Source organism: Mesoplodon bidens, assembly GCF_964165515.1.
Source record: "Mesoplodon bidens genome assembly, chromosome: 1".
Lineage (NCBI taxonomy): Eukaryota > Metazoa > Chordata > Mammalia > Artiodactyla > Ziphiidae > Mesoplodon > Mesoplodon bidens.
This window is the reverse complement of record NC_138176.1, coordinates 216,284,046-216,301,388: the sequence shown is the minus strand read 5'-3', so window position 1 is coordinate 216,301,388 and position 17,343 is coordinate 216,284,046. Positions and strand designations below refer to the sequence as shown.

The 17,343-nt window shown below is 44.4% G+C and overlaps 1 pseudogene across 1 annotated transcript in view; it reads left to right on the top strand.

Moving 5' to 3' along the window:
* Positions 1-17,343, top strand: part of LOC308605925 (transmembrane 9 superfamily member 1-like) — a 75,138-nt pseudogene that overhangs the window by 49,215 nt on the left and 8,580 nt on the right. The window contains exons 2-3 of the transcript in view: positions 7,982-8,605; positions 8,924-9,106. The product of the transcript in view is annotated as a transmembrane 9 superfamily member 1-like (transcript). The remainder of the gene's footprint in view (positions 1-7,981; positions 8,606-8,923; positions 9,107-17,343) is intronic.

Here is a 17,343-nt window from a genome sequence, read left to right as displayed (position 1 = left end):
TCCAGGACCCTATTTTTTGCTTTGAGCTGTCTGTGAACCTATTCTCATCAAGGCAGCTGTCTTCTTGAGTTTGTGCCAATTTTACCTGCCTCTCAATTCCTGGCATCCTTTGAGATCAAAAGTCTATTGAAGGTATTTGTTGGTGTAGGGGAGCAAAATTCACCACCCCAAAAATATCCCTTTGGCATGTGGATTATTTTGAGCTGAAAATAATCAAGGCCCAAAAGACTCAGGAAGAACCTTTGATCTTCCCCCTAACTGCCTAAAGGATGGAGATAGAGGACCAGTTCCAGGAAGGGAGCCTTCACCATAGGTAACTATAGTATGAACTAGGTGCGCAGACAGGGAGGAACCTGGCAAGGTCTGTTTGTTAAAATTCCTCTCCATGTCTTGTTATCTCTGCATGGCCCAGCAAACATTTGTTCACCAAACATTTGCTTTTCCATCTCCATGTCAATTGCCTTCCTCCCCCTTTGAGATCCCAAACCACTATTCCCAACATCCTCTTTTGTCTTTAACTGAGGATGGTCTTTAAGGTGAGGGTTTCGGCCGTTTTGGCGAGTTACTCACTTCTGGGTCTCTCCCTTGTATGCATGTTATTAAACTTTTGTTTGATTTTCTCCTGTTCATCCATCTCATGTCAAATTAATTCTTAGACCAGCCAAAAGAACCTAGAAGGGTAGAGGAAAATTTCTTCCTCCCTGACATATACCTCTTATAGGAAGTCCTCCGAGCCTCCATCTGCTTTCTCCGGGTAACGTATCTATTTCTGGATGGACGTGCATGTGTTTCTCTGTGGCTCTCCATGCATCTGCGTTTAGGTATACCAGCAAAGTCTTGTGCTTTACTTCACAAGCCCAGTGAGGCCATTCACCTCACTGTTTTAGCACATCGCCCAGCGAGGATGCATACTTATACATACCTGGGTGCTGAGAGTATATATACAGATTTGTCATCACAAGTCCTCCGGGGACACTTGGAGGACTGCTGGCTCCCCTGAAGTGAGAATCTCTTTAAACCAGATGACAGGCGAGTCAAGGGGGAATCTAGAAGACTAGGCCCTGCTCAGACCCCAGGGAATCTGTTATTTGCTGAGCCGGGAGAAAAGAAAGGAATGAGTTAATGTGAGTGCTGGTAAGTCTCAGAAGAGTATTTTGCTCACAAAAACTGAAAATAGCATGTCAAAGTAGGACATTTGAGCCTTATGGAAAAGAATTAAAGAGTATTTTGTAACAAAATGCTGTTAGGAAGGTAGGGAATCTCTACAGACCCATGTGGGTCTGTAGCACTATGGATCCAAAGGGTCATTTTTAGCTCATGAAACATAATCAAGTTAATTTCCTAGAAATGAAGATTTTCCTCCATCTGCCTTTGTACAACGGGTGTCCTTAGTCACAGCCTACCATGTCACCAGTAGGACAACAAATTATTTTCTTTAAGCAGCAGCGCTGGGGAACTCTCACAGACACTAGAGCTCCCAATAATTTTCCTGTGAGATCTGGGAAATCGTGTCAACAGAGCAGCAAGGAAAGAATGAGAAGCTGCGGTTACCTTGAGTGTTCTGGCCTTAGGACCTCAGAGGTCAAGGTACTGGGCTTCCTGAAACACCACCGCCAGCCCTGACCTTCCTTCCCTCCTCCCTCTGAGACTGGGCTTTGCATCCTCAAGAGTGCTGAATGCATCTTGAATTGAACCTTTCCTTAAAAAAAAAACCCTAAAAGCATTTTCATCACCATGTATTAATTGCCTCTTACAACACAGTCATGTTATATCAGAGCTGCTGCTTGTCCACATGGTGCTTTTAGAAATATTGGAAAAGGCATCCCTTACATTTTATCTTCATCTATTAAAAAAGTTGTCTTGGGGCCTCCCTGGTGGCGCAGTGGTTGAGAGTCTGCCTGCTGATGCAGGGGACATGGGTTCGTGCCCTGGTCTGGGAAGATCCCACATGCCGCGGAGCGGCTGGGCCCGTGAGCCATGGCTGCTGGGCCTGCGCATCCGGAGCCTGTGCTCCGCAACGGGAGAGGCTACAACAGTGAGAGGCCCACATACCGCAAAAAAAAAAAAAAAGTTGTCTTAACATACTGATCTTTTTTTTAATAAGACCCTTTTGCGCCAGCTGCAGGAAAATTATCTGTGATGTCTAGGATGTGAACGGAGTCCTTTTAGAGTTAAAAGTACAGGCCCGAAAACCAAACAATTTGATTCAAACTCTAGCTTTGCCTCTTCCAGCAAATTGCTGAACTTTTCTGAGCACTAGGTTTCCCCTGTTTGTAAAATGGGGATAATATACCTGACAGTCAAGCTCATTATGGGGATTAAATGAAATGCTGTGTGTAAAGTGCTTAGTATGATGCTCACCAAACAGTATGGGTTGGGTACTTCCCTGGTGGTGCAGTGGTTAAGAATCCGCCTGCCAATGCAGGGGACACGGGTTCGGGCCCTGATTCGGGAAGATCCCACATGCCGCAGAGCAACTAACCCAGGGCGCCACAACTACTGAGCCCACGCGCCTAGAGCCTGTGCTCCGCAACAAGAAAAGCCACCGCAATGAGAAGCCCGCGCGCCACAAGGATGAGTAACCCTCGCTCACCACAACTAGAGAAAGCCCACGCAGCAGCGTAGACCCAACGCAGCCAAAAATAAATAAATAAATTTATTAAAAACAGTAGGGGGGCTTCCCTGGTGGCGCAGTGGTTGAAGAGTCCGCCCCCTGATGCAGGGGACGCAGGTTCGTGCCCCGGTCCGGGAAGATCCCACGTGCCACGGAGCAGCTGGGCCCGTGAGTCATGGCCGCTGAGCCTGCGCGTCCGGAGCCTGTGCTCCGCAACGGGAGAGGCCACAACACTGAGAGGCCCACGTACCGCAAAAAAAAACAAACAAAAAAAACAAAACAGTATGGGTTGTACGAAAAGGACAGGAACACACATATTAACAGCACACATGGTGTTAATTAAAACTAGGATTACTCAGAGGGAAACTTAAAAGCATAGAAGTAACGAGTGTTCGTGAATCCCTGAGGTCCCATCATGCCCCAGAGAGGTGTGTGGGACTCAGCATAGGAGGCAGACACATCATGGAAAGATCCCAGGAGAGGTGTTCCATGCCTTTAGCGCTCTACACACATTTAGAGAAAGAAGCACGGGAACATCTAGGTAATTCTGTAGTAATGGAGCTTCCTGAGCCGTGAAACAGACAGGCGTGTTAGAACGGGGAAGCTCCCAGGCTCAGCCTCCAGCATCAGGCTCTTCCTCCCTTTTTTAAAAAAAAAATATTTATTTTTGTCTGTGTTTGGTCTTCGTTGCTGCACGTGGGCTTTCTCTAGTTGCAGCGAGCAGGGGCTACTCTTCCTTGCAGTGTGCGGGCTTCTCACTGCGGTGGCTTCTCTTGTTATGGAGCACGGGCTCTAGGCATGCAGGCTTCAGTAGTTGTGGCACACGGGCTCAGTAGTTGCAGCTCGCGGGCTCTAGAGCACAGGCTCAGTAGTTGTGGCTCACAGGCTTAGTTGCTCCACGGCATGTGGGATCTTCCCGGACCAGGGCTCGAACCCATATCCCCTGTATTGGCAGGCAGATTGTTAACCACCGCGCCACCAGAGAAGTCCCAGGCTCTTTCTTCCTTAGTGAACTCTGACCAACTGAGCTGGCTTCTTGCTACAAAAAGGGGAGGAAATGAGCTGCCAGGGCCATGTGATTTTCTTTCCTCTGAAAGCATCACACAAGAAAACATGTGAGGAATCAAGCATTTGCTGCCCATGGCAAGGGTTGAACTCAGCTTTTCCGGTTTCTAAGGCCAGAGAGCTTTCCACTTGGCTGTGTTGCTTCCGCTAACAAGTCAGCCTAGAAATCATTCAGAGTGTAATTGAAACTAATTCCAAATCTCTTAGAGTCATAAATTGAAAAGGACTTGAGAGATAATATAATTCAATCAGACATTTGTGGACAAAAGTGAGACTCAAAATGGGCATTTATTGGGTTACCAGTATGAAGTGGCAGAGTCAGTCTTGAACCTTCATCTTCCAAATCCCATTTCCTCTTAAACTGCAATGAAGTGCAATGTAAACTTGTTTAGCACACAAGTCACATAGATCCTATTAAAAAGGGCTTTGTGGCTTTAATCTACAAAGTTTGAGGAAAAGACAACAGCTTCCAGAGTAGACTGAGAGAGTAGCAGAGCTAAAGATGATTGATTCATTTTGTTCAAACCTTTGGAACCTCCTAAATAAGAAAGAAAAGCTAGATAATTTAGCAAATAATGATCAAGAGAACACTACTTATTAACATCTATGAGATGTAGTCAAAGATTTATTCAGAGGAAAAGTCATAATCTTAAAACCTTTTTAGCTTAAGAATGAATATGAAGGAAGTGACTATTCAAGAAGACTAAAAAAAGAATAATTTTTAAAATCTAAGGAAAATAGGGCTTCCCTGGTGGCGCAGTGGTTGAGAGTCCGCCTGCTGATGCAGGGGACACGAGTTCGTGCCCCGGTCCGGGAAGATCCCACAGGCCGCGGAGCGGCTTGGTCCGTGGGCCATGGCCGCTGAGCCTGCGCGTCCGGATCCTGTACTCCGCAACGGGAGAGGCCACAACAGTGAGAGGCCCGCATACCACAAAAAAAAAAAAAAAAAAAAAAAAAAAAATCTAAGGCAAATAGAATTTAAAATGAAAGCAGAATATGATGATGTTGAAAACAAAGTCAGTGGACTTGATTGTTGGGAGACAGTGCTCCCATGGGTGGCTTGCATTTCTGCACATCTCAGGAGCAGACACACTGACTACTTTTGTTCTAGACTTATCTTTTCAAGGAGGTTTGTGTAGCAAACAGCTTGGGAAGCTAGAGAGAGTGCCCCTACCTGGAGCCAAGGGCAGGCATTCTTACTTTCCTTATGAAAGAGTTGAGTTTGCTAAGCTTAGGATTCGGATTCCTCTCCTCCAACCTACTACGTGAGAAAGCATCCCACGGCCTCCATGGCAAGGACTTGTGGGAAGTGGCAAAAATGCTAATACTCTAGCTGTCTTGGACCTGGCAGGCTTGCATGCTCTACCAACAGACTAACTAACCTGTTAGCTTACGAATAGGATAAAATCTAAGACCCTTTGCAGGTCTTCATATTGATAAAGAAATCCAGAGCTGGTTCATCACAGAAAAGAGAAAAGAGCTACAATAATAAATAATCCACTAAGTTAGACTAATCAAGGAAAAAGGGGAAAAATACAAATAAAGTTAGGAATTAGAAACTGGATTAACACACATATATAGGAAACTATAATTCTTCTTTTTTTAAACTTTATTTATTGAGATATATTTGACATATAACATCATATTAGTTTCAGGTGTAAAATAATGATAATGACTTGATATTTGTATATAAGACGTTTAAATTCTTGTAAAAGAATCATTTGTACAAATATATATTCCTTATTTCAAAGTCTGAATGAAATGGATCATTTTTGAGGAAAATATAAAATATCAAAATTCATTCAAAAAGAAGCAGGAAACTTAAACAGGCCCATCTCATACCAGAAATTGAAAGGCCAAAGCCAAAGTCTTGGTCTACTTAGCAGATCAGCCATGTTCTCCCAGGACTTGTCTGCTTGCTTTTTCCTGGCCATGGATCAAAGGTGGATACCTCAGCCGGCAAGGCCGGTGTTTGTCTCTGGCTGGAGTTGAAAGTGGAGGTGAAACCTGCCAGTCTTGACTCCAAACATTGCGATGTGATAAAATGACCTAACGAGTCACACTTTTTTCACTGGAGAAAGGTGGGGGGGGAGGGAATAATTTTTATTAAATAATATACACACATATTTCTTATGAACCCTATCCTTTAAATCTTATGCCATTTTCTTTCTTTATAAAATAATACCTTTGCCCTGGAAATGCCGGCTCAGAAGTGACTGATTTTGATTGGACGAGGACAGTAAGGTCACCAGAAAGAGTCTTTTGGTGCATGTCAGTGCCTTTCTTGGGTTCAATCTGCTACCATATACGATGGCCCTTGCCCGGACACTCCACCCATTACAATAAAGCAGTGGTTCTCCAACCCGCAGCATCAGCATTACCGAAAAACTTGTTAGAAATGCATTTTCTCAAGCCCCATCCCAGATCTACTGATTCACAAACTCTGGGGGTGGTACCCAGGAGTCTGTGTTTCAACAAGCCCCTCCCCTCTGGGTGATTCTGATGCACAGACAAGTTTGAGAAGTGCTGTAATAGACCTCATTCATGTCATCAAATTTAGCATCTATCAGAGCCCACTTCCTGTTGGTTGCATCAAAACGACTCAGAAGGAAAAAATTCCACTCTTTTACAGCCCCCCTCTGGCTATAAATAGTGAACACTTGCTTACCAGCAGCTGGAGTTCCGGCCCATCCTTGTTGGAGCGCTCCATCTCTGTCAGACAGCTGCTGCAGAATACCAATAGCCAAAAGAACAAGGATATTCAGCTGTGCTGGGGGAAAATTCGAACATCTTTTAGGTCTTGCCCAATAAAGTCACAAAGCAGATTTGCAGTAGAAGTTTAGGAAAGGAAGGGTTGCCCCACTTTTTTTTTCTAATGAGCAAAGTTAAGACGGAACTAATACACAGCTACAGACCCTAATCCTAACTACATGTGAGATTTAAAGAGACAGCAAGATCTAATGCTGAGGCAACAAAACGGAAAGGACCAGAAACCTGAATCCTTTCCCTGTCTCGGTTACTAATTCACCACATGACTTGGGAACATTACTTAAGCTTTTAATTCTTTACTATTCTTGTCTGTGAAATATGAGAGATGATAACCCCTCCTCCCCCCATCACAGACTGATGGGGAGATTCATTTCAACCTCCAGAAAAGAAGTTTTTAAGAGAAAAGAGCCACAGGCAGAGATGGCCCTAAGGTACCTCAGGCCAGTCTCACCCACTTCCTCCCAAACTCAGGGAGAAACTGGGGAAAAGCTAAGATTTTAAAGACTCCCTAGCTCATGCACATGCATAACCCGAGCTTCTAACCCAGCCCTGACACGCGCAAGAAGGCAGACTGGGCCACTTCAGCCCTTGGCTTGTCCCTCTGATTGGGAGGGTGGGGAGAGGTGTAGGGTGTCTTTTTTTTTTTTTTTTTTTTCAAAGCACCTTTATGGGAAATGACCTGATTTGATTCTAACTACAACCTCATATGGCAGGCAGGACAGGTAGTATTGTTTGCATTTGGTTGATGAAGAAACATACTTGCTCAGAAGTAACTTCAAGATTACATGGATAGTGGATTGCAGAGCTGATATCAGAACCCAGGGCTCCTGACTCGAAGCTTCTCTGTTGGTAATAAGGGCCCACCTATCAGTCCTACATAGTCATTTTTTTCCGTTCCTACCTCTCGGCTTTTTTAACTGGCTCCTGTACACTCCACCTACTTTTCCCTGTCATGCTTTTTTCTTCAGCAATTTCTATCTTAGGGCACTTTTCCTTAGTCTACTCCAGACCTTCCTACACCTGATCCCTCTTCTTCTAGGCCTTCATCCTGTCAAGTCATACCTGCTCATTTCGGAGAATCTCAACATACTAGGGTCTAACCAGTGGTTCTCAACAAGGGGCTTTTTCTCTTTTTTTTAATATTTATTTATTTATTTGGCTGCACCGGGTCTTAGTTGCGGCTCGCAGGATCTTAAATTGTGGCATGCAGGATCTAGTTCCCTGACCAGGGATCGAACGTGGGCCCCGTGCATGGGGAGCAAGGGGTCTTAGCCACTGGACCACAGGGGAAGTCCCTCAACAGGGGGCTTTTGTCTCTCAGAGACATTTGGAGATACGTCTGGAGATATTTTTGATTGTCACTACTGGGGGACGCTACTGACATCTAGTAAGAAGCCAGGGATGGCACATCTTACAAGGCATAGGACAGCCTTACAACAAAGAATTATCCAGCCCAAAATGTCATTAGTGTTGACCCTGCTCTAATCCAATGCCTGGGGAAGCCTTGTCTGACTCCTGACTTGCTCTTTGTAGGTGGAACAGCTATGCCAGGCCATAAAGGAACTATACTGTTTTGAATTTGTGGTGGACAACTTGCCAATCTGTGGCTTTGTGGGCTCCATGGAGGAGAGTGGCTTCCTGCCTCACAGCCACAAGGCAGGACTCTGGACCCATTTAGACTTCCACCTAGAATTCCACAGAGACTGGATTATATGTGCCAGAGTCTCAGTGCGGGATGTCAAGCCCCACAGTTCAGATGGGTTATGATGACCTGATGAGTTCCTAGGCCTCACCCACACCTACAGCGTGCACTGGTCTGAGACGTCAGGTGAGCATTGGAGTGACAGGTGCATGGTGATGATGGCGGTTTCTTTCCCTGAACACTGGAAATCCATTGGTAGTCCATCATCAGTTCCATGGTGCTTGTGCTTTTACTGGTGGGTTTTGTGGCTGTCATTCTCATGCGTGTGCTTCGAAAGGACCTGGCTCAGTACAACTTGGATAAAGAGCCAGCCTCTGGAGGTTCTGGTGATGACTTTGACCAAGGTGACAATGGCTAGGAAATTATCCATACAGATGTCTTCCACTTCCTTCCATATCGTGGTCTGCTCTGTGCTGTGCTTGGTGTGGGTGCCCAGTTCCTGGCCCTTGGCACTGGTGAGGTGATAAAAAATTAATCAGGGATTTCTCTCAAGGGGTAGAACTAAGTAGGTGGTTTGTTCAGAAAAAAATATCTGCAGATCTTCTCTTCTGTCCAAGGTGAGGGGCAGTCCTAAGGGGTGGATGGCTCTAGCAAGGATGTGTATATTCTATTGTTATTCTATTGTGAGTTTTCTAGACAACAGAACTGGGGGATATTGTTTGGATATCCAGGAAGCCCCGTGTCTAGGAGAAAGCGGGCTAGCTGATTCCTCTGAAATTGCCAGAAGAGGGTTGAGTGAGACCTCACACAGGCTCTCCACTACCACCCTGCAGGCATTATTGTCATGGCACTGCTGGGCATGTTCAGTGTGCACCATCCTGGGGCCATTAACTCAGCAGCCATCTTGTATGCCCTGACTTGCTGCATATCTAGCTACATGTCCAGCCACTTCTAGTGGCAGGTCAGAGGCCGATGTTGGGTGTGGAACATCATTCTCACCACCAGTCTCTTCTCCGGTGAGGACAGCCCTTTCCCTGGTGGGCCAATTTAGGAACTTAGAACACATCATGGCACCTGCTTCCTCACCCTGGATCTGCCAGTTCGAGGCTGTGCTGACCCGCAGACGACTGAGCTCTGGTTCTGAGGGGGCCTTTTTCTTAATTGAAGTATAGTTGATTTACAATGTTGTGTTAGTTTCAGGCGTACAGCAAAGGGATACATATATATATGTATATATAAAATATTCTTTATAATATTTATATTTTTATAATATATATTTTTATAGATTTATAATTTATATCTATATTCTTTTTCAGATTCTTTTCCACTACAAGATATTGAATATAGTTCACTGTGCTATACAGTAGGTCCTTGTTGTTTATCGATTTTATGCATATAGTAGTTTGTATCTGCTAATCCCAAACTCCTAATTTATCCCTCCCCACCCTTTCCCCTTTGGTAACCATAAGTTTGTTTTCTATGCCTGTGAGTCTATTTCTGTTTTGTAAGTTCATTTGTATCATTATTTTAGGTTCCACATATAAGTGATATCAGATGATGTTTGTGGAGGGTGCTTTTTCATGATTCTCTCTTATCCCATGGCTACCCTGATCACATGTTTTGAGCCCAAAATAGGGATAACTGCCTCACAAATGAAAGGTACCTATAGAGAAACTAGGTGGGTTTTTCTAAATCAGAGGGTAAAGATTACATCCCATGTCACCGCCTGGACAATCTCTCCCCCAGCACAAGCCCTTCTAAGAGGTCTGTGCTCCGCCCCACCTCCTTCCATCGGGAGCTTCCTCAGAACCTGTCTTTTCTGCGCTCTTTCTTTATGCATTTTTTAAAAATAAATAAATAGTTATTTATTTATTTATTGTTGTCTGTGTTGGGTCTTCGTTGCTGCGGGCGGACGTTCTCTAGTTGCGGCGAGCAGGGGCTGCTCGTCGTCGCGGTGCGCGGGCTTCTCATTGCGGTGGCTTCTCTCGTTGCGGAGCACGGGATTCAGTAGTTGTGGCTCACGGGCTCTAGAGCGCAGGCTCAGTAGTTGTGGCGCCTGGGGTTAGTTGCTCCGCGGCATGTGGGATTTTCCCGGACCAGGGCTCAAACGCATGTCCCCTGCATTGGCAGGCGTATTCTTAACCACTGCACCACCAGGGAAGTCCCCCTTTATGCATTCTGACTGCTCAATACATGTGTATTAAACGAAAGGTAAAAGAAGAGTGAATGGCTTAATTCTTCCCCTTTGAGAGAACGCTCGACACACATTTTACCCTACTTTCGCCTGCTTGTTACAGTCAACCACGTGCCCTGCGTTATCCCCACCGAGGACTGCCTGGGGCCATTGCTTCTTGAGATGTAGGATTTTATCACAATAAGGAGCCTTCCTTGCTGTTCAGGCAACCTTCTTTTACGTATTAAACTGAGGCTCAGAGAGAAGACATGACCTGGATAGCTGTTTTGTCTAGAAACTTTGTTGTTAAGGTATTAAGTGATTGAGTGATAATCACTATATCAAAGGGCTTAGAAACCTTCAGAAGCCAAGAATAGATCTGGGATAAAAATAACATCTGGGCATTGTCTTTGAGGCATGAAGAGTGGACTCACACAAAATTCAGCATTTACCCCTGTGTTAATACAACTCAACTAATTCAGCCACAGTCAAAGAGAGCGAAAGTTTAGAAATAGGGTTGATGCATTTTGGCTCCCACAGACCTGCCTGAGTCCTTTCAAGGGTTAGAGACTGCCCCTTCCAAAGCTCTAGGGGAGAGGGAATGTGCCCTCAAGGGTCTCTTTTTTTTAAATTGAAGTATAGTTGATATACAGTGTTGTGTTAGTTTCGGAGGTACGGCAAAGTGATTCAGATATGTATTATATATATATATATATTCTTTTTCATATTCTTTTCCATTATGGTTTATTATAAGATACTGAATATAATTCCCTGTGCTATACAGTAGGTCCTAGTTGTTTATCTATTTTATATATAATAGCTTGTATCTGCTAACCCCAAACTCCTAATGTATCCCTCCTCCACCCCCTTTCCCCTTTGGTAACCATAAGTTTGTTCTCTATGTCTCTGAATCTGTTTTATAAATAAGTTAATTTGTGTCATATTTTAGATTCCACATATAAGTGATATGATATGGTGTTTGTCTCTGTCTGACTTAACTTCACTTAGTATGATAATCTCTAGGTCCATCCATGTTGCTGAGAATGGCATTTTTTCATTCTTTTTTATGGCTGAGTAGTATTCCATTATATATACACCATATCTTCTTTATCCATTCATCTGTCAATGGACACTTAGGTTGCTTCTGTGTCTTGGCTATTGTAAACAGTACTGCTATGAACATTGGGGTGCATGTTTCTTTTCACATTAGAGTTTTCTCTGGATATATGCCCAAGAGTGGGATTGCTGGATCATATGGCAATTCTATTTTTAGTTGTTTTTTAAATAAATTTGTTTATTTTATTTATTTTTGGCTACATTGGGTCGTCATTGCTGTGTGCAGGTTTTCTCTACTTGCAGCAAGCGGGGGGCTACTTTTCATTGCAGTGTGCGGGCTTCTCATTGCAGTAGCTTCTCTTGTTGCGGAGCACAGGCTCTAGGCACGCGGGCTTCAGTCGTTGGGACACACGGGCTTCAATAGCTGTGGCTCGTGGACTCTAGAACACAGGCTCAGTAGTTGTGGCACATGGGCTTTGTTGCTCCATGGCATGTGGGATCTTCCCAGACCAGGGATCGACCCCGTGTCCCCTGCATTGGCAGGTGGATTCTGAACCACTGTGCCACCAGGGAAGCCCTATTTTTAGTTTTTTAAGGAACCTCCACACTGTTTTCCATAGTGGCTGCACCAATTTACATTCCCACCAACAGTGTAGGAGGGTCTCTTCATGTATCCCTCAAGGAATACAGTCAAGAATTTTATAGCTGTTCTGATCTCTCCTCACTTGTTCTAATCAATGTAGGAGGGAGGCCTTGGGTTTTGTCCATCTTAGAGATGAAAAACTTGGGACCTGGGGAGGAGCATCCTGCTCAGGTGGACCAGTCATCATCCAGAAAGGAATTCAAAGCTTAAACTGAAGTCCACCCAGCAAGGTAGGCCTGGGTGGAGTTGTAAGGTTCAGAAGCCTGTCCTGTCTTTGTCGTCCCCGCTTTCTCTGCTCCTACTTGTTGTCTTACTTTCTTTGTAGATGTTGCGTCCTCAACCTCATGTCTGCCCAGCACCCTAGTGTCTGGAGCTGACCCCCTCTGGCCTCACCTCAGGTCCTCTCCAAAGCCAGCTACACTTTTCTACTCGAGGCCTCCCCCTCCATCTCCCCTCCCAACATAACTCGCTTCTCCTGCATTGACACATTTTTGCAAAGTAAAAGGTTGCTAGTTCAGATCCAGCAACAGGAGAACAGAAAGGGGAACAGATGGCCAGAGACAGGGCCTCCTCCCTCTGATAACAAAGTAGGGCCATGTTCAATTCATACCGCATGATTTGCTAAGGTGGTATGTTCTCTCTTGGAAGGATATATGCACAAGGCCTCAAGCAAGACAGAAAAAGTTCCCCACAAGTCCCCCAAACATAACTCTTCCATGATCATAGCACCGCCATTTGTATACTGTCTACCAGGTATCAGACACCCCAAGTCTCACCTCCATCCTATGAGGTGCTACTACCCTCATGTTACAGATGAGAGAACTGAGGCTCAGAGACATTCGTATGTGGCTAATTGGTGAGAGAGCTTGAATGTGAACCCAGGTCTGCTTGACTCCAACACCCGGGTTCCTAACTTTCCTCTACATCCAGCTTAACTCTGAGACGGCTGACTCGTTCCAAGCTGCCCCGAGAGCCAGACAGTGTCCTAATACATGGAGCTGGATCATAGTCCTTGCCCTCCTCTTCCATATCCCAAATTCTCACTTCTGTGGGAACCTGATTTCCTGCAGTTTTTCTTTCTGCCCTGCCCCCGCTCTCTTCAACCTCTCTACCTCTCATGGGTGGTTTCTGATGGAAAGGTGTTGACAGCTCTTTATAACTATCCTTTTAGTTCTCCTTTAAAAAAAAAAAGAAAACTACATTCATATTTTAAAACGTGGAAGCATGGCTCAGTGATGTAAAAAATTATGTCAGAACAAAGAATATAAAAGACAGAACCCTTAGAAGGAGACATATCAGCCTGCACAACCCGCTGCAAAGCTACACGACGAATAAATCACAAACGCTTCCAACACCTGCTGTGCCCTGGAAAGGCTCTCTGGAAAAAGCAGCAGTGAGAGTCTTTGTGCTTACCTTGCAAACCTCACCAGGGTTAAAGCCCTGGCACCATTGGAGAAGAAAGTTGGAGCATGGAACCAGCCCTTAACTAGGAGTCAGTCAACGACTAAACACTGAGCAAGCATGAAGAGTCAGTCAGCCTCTCTGGGCCTCATCTGGAGAGCTGTTTGTTTGTTTGTTTTTGTCTTTTTGGAGAGCGTTTTTAAGGTCCAGCTCGCCCCTGCCACTCTGATTGAATATCTCTCTGATGAAGCCTAGGAATTGTTATATTTTAGAATTTCCCTGAGGGATCCCTACCCACGGCCAGATTTGGGAACCACTGAATGAAATGATATCTAAGATACCTTCCAACTCCAAGAACTTATGATAGTTTCCCTTACCCCACTAAGGGCAACTTGATAGCATCGTCACGTAGGTGGTGTTGCCAAGTACATCCCAAATGTCACATAAAACAGGGACCCTGGTTTCTGTTGCAGAACAGAGACCATGAGGATGGATTTGAATGACCATTTGAAATCAAGACCCAGGGAGGGGCTTGGCTGCCACCCACAAGAGGATGGGGTTTGGCTCTTGCCTGTCTGGATGGAAGGGAGTGGATAGGGCACTGGTAACATGTACTTGACAGAATCCTGCTGGAAAGAGTGACTCCTTTAAACAAAGCAAATTCCTTGCTTTCAAGTTTATTGACAAACACAGCCAACTTAAGAGTTTATGTTTTGTATCTAAATATCCTTGATGAGCAAAATTTCAGTGATAATAACATCTGGTGGGGAAGAGATTTTAGACGGCAAAACGTGAGATGCTAGTTCTTACTTTAGAGAATTTTTTTTTTTTAATATGTTTGGCTGCACAGAGTCTTACTTGTGGCATGCGGGATCCAGTTCCCTGACCAGGAATCGAACCGAGGCCCCCTGCATTGGGAACGCGGAGTCTTAACCACTGGGCCACCACAGAAGTCCCCGGAGGTTTTTTTTTTGTAAACTTCTATTACTGTTATGAGTTGAATTGTGTCTCCAACCCCCCGCCCCACCAAAAAAAAAAAAAAAAGATATGCTGAAGTCTGAATTCCGGGACCTTAGAATGTGACATCATTTGGAAACAGGATCTTTGCAGAAGTCAAGTTAAAATGAGGTCATGAGTGTGGGCCGTAATCCAGTGCGGCTGGGTCCTTATAAAAGGAGGAAAATAATACACAGAGATAGACATGCACTCCGGGAAGACCATGTAAAGACACACATGGAGAAAATGCCATGTGCCTGGAGTGATACACCTATAAGCCAAGGATTGCTGGCAAACATGAGAAGCTGGGAAAAGACAAAGGATTCCCCTACTGGTTTCAGAGGGAGCGTGGGCCCTGCTGACACCCTGATTTTGGACTTAGCCTCTAGAATTGTGAGACAATACATTTCTGTTGTTTTAAGCCACTCAGTTTATGGTACTTTGTTACAGAAACCCTAGGAAATGAATACAATTACCAACCTAGACTTTAAAATAATAATAATAATAACAACAGCAGTAATGGCCACCATGTATTGCTTGGTTTTACATGCATGGTCTCATTTAATCCTCTCGATAACCATGAAATGGGTTTATCATCCCTACTTTTATTTTATTGTCATGTCCATTTTTTAAAAAAGGCGGGTGTGACCAAGTCAGATTAAGAAATTTGCTGAAGATTAGACAGCTCTAAAAAGGAATGGGACTTGAACTTGATCTCGGGCTATCTGACCCCAAAGCCTTACTGCTGCTGACCCTAGAGTAGCCTCCATGGAAGAACTAAACCTAGAAAAGTAAACCTAAGCAATTCCTCAACTACTGATGCCAATATTTATGGCCTAGTGTCATTATTTTGTTTAAAGTAAAATTGCAGGCCAGATACCTACGATTAGGTAAATACCAAAGCACATTAAGTAAAATGTAAAATGGTTTTAGGTTAAGTCATCTGAGATTTAAATCAAATAAGCAGGGATAAGACCCTGCTTCTATTAATATAAGCTAATCAATGACTGAGTCTACGTATTTATAACAGAGGTGACAAAAACAGTGATACAAAAAGTGTGACTGTTTTTATTTTACAGTTGATGAAACTGAGCCACTTCAGAGAGTGAAGTTTTTATCTTAAAGATGCTCTGTACAAACTTCCAGAATTAGGGTTGATTGGAGTTTTTCAGGATAATGGGTCTTTCCCAAACGGAACACTTTCTTATGCAATATAATGCAAGAAATTTTAGAAGCTCCCATCAAAGGAGCTCCCCTGCTTTCTGAAACTTAACTTTTAGGCAATAAAAGCTTTGGCCTCAAAGTGGCAGCACAAAGATCAGATACAGGGAAAAGATGACTGAAATTACCTTGTGGTATTTTCAATGATGAAATGATGATTTTCCATGATGAAACCAAAACTGAACCTATTCTTTTTTTTTTTTTTTTTTGCAGTACGCGGGCCTCTCACTGTTGTGGCCTCTCCTGTTGCGGAGCACAGGCTCCGGACGCGCAGGCTCAGCGGCCATGGCTCCCGGGCCCAGCCGCTCCGCGGCATGTGGGATCTTCCTGGACCGGGGCATGAACCCGTGTCCCCTGCATCAGCAGGCGGACTCTCAACCACTGTGCCACCAGGGAAGCCCGAACCTATTCTTTTTTAAGCTGTGTTGTCATGTTTATACGTAGATCACTGAAGCAGAAATTTCCTGAGAAAGCTCATGGGTCACCAGTATGACATACTTGGAGCTTGATCTCATGGAAGAATTCTCACATGTTGATTCTAGCCTCTAGAATTAAGCGTGTGAAGAGTTGGTGTCAGCCCTGCCTGCCCTCTGTTGGCACACAGATCTGCAGGAATGCTCCCTCAGACAGGCTCAGACATGCCCGCGCCTAGGAGACGTGGCTTTTGTCAGCGGCCTCGGTCCATCAGATGCAGGAGTGAGGCATGGCCATGACAGCTGGCTATCCCCCTGCTCTCTGAATCGTCCACACCCTTCACCCTACTTCCCCATCCTCCTTTGTTGGAAGCTGCTTTTCCTCAAGCACTGGTATTCAAGATAAACATTTCAATTGTATTTCTTATTCATTTTCCCAGTTTTGTTTCCTAGATTTCCAAGGTTTTTTTTTTTTTTTTTTTTTTCCTACTGAGCATGGTAGGTTAAACAGGCTTTTGTGGGCTAGTCTGGGAACATTGTTTCCAGTAAAAAATGCATTCTGTGTTGGAAACAAACAACATACACAGAGAAACGCGGTGAACACCACCTCTTTGTAGAGTGGGGACTGCCTGTCCAGCCTCATGTATCTGAGTGAAAGCCTCCAAGGGTTCTCTTTTGAAACCTAATCGGCCCTTTTTGTTTAAATGTCTCAATCTGGGTTGGAAAGCTATGAGTCTGGCCACATGTGAGAGATCCTAAGAAATAAAACATTTTGATGTTTGTATCATACGTTTTCTAACTGTCAGAGAGGGTTAGAAATAAAGTGATATGACTGCCTTCTTCCTCTTTAGGAAAACACCAGCCCTCTGAGGAGAAGGTGGTGAGAAGTGATTGAATTGTTCATTCACTTGACAAAGATAATTTACTTACTTAATTAAATCATCCAGCAACTATATACTGAGTGTTACAACCAGCTGGTCACTGTTCTAGGTGTTCCAGTGGAAATTCTGACTGAACAAACAAGGTCTGTGGGGTGACTGACACTAGGTAACAGAATAATACAAATAATCAACAACATGTCGCAAATGCTATGATGAAAATGAAACAGAGGAAGAATTAAACCGGAGAGGTGTGCCCAGGTAGCTCCTTTTGATTGGGTGGCCAGGAAGGCCTCCCTGAGGAGGGACTTTTACACTAACACCAAAACCCAGCTATGAGAAGCTACAGGGAAGAGAATTCCAGGTAAACGGAACAGGGAGTGCAAAGGCCCTGTGGTAGGAGAGAACTTGATTTTATCCCAAGAACAAAAGGGTGAGTGTGGCTGGAGTGTAGCAACTGAGAAGGAAGGAG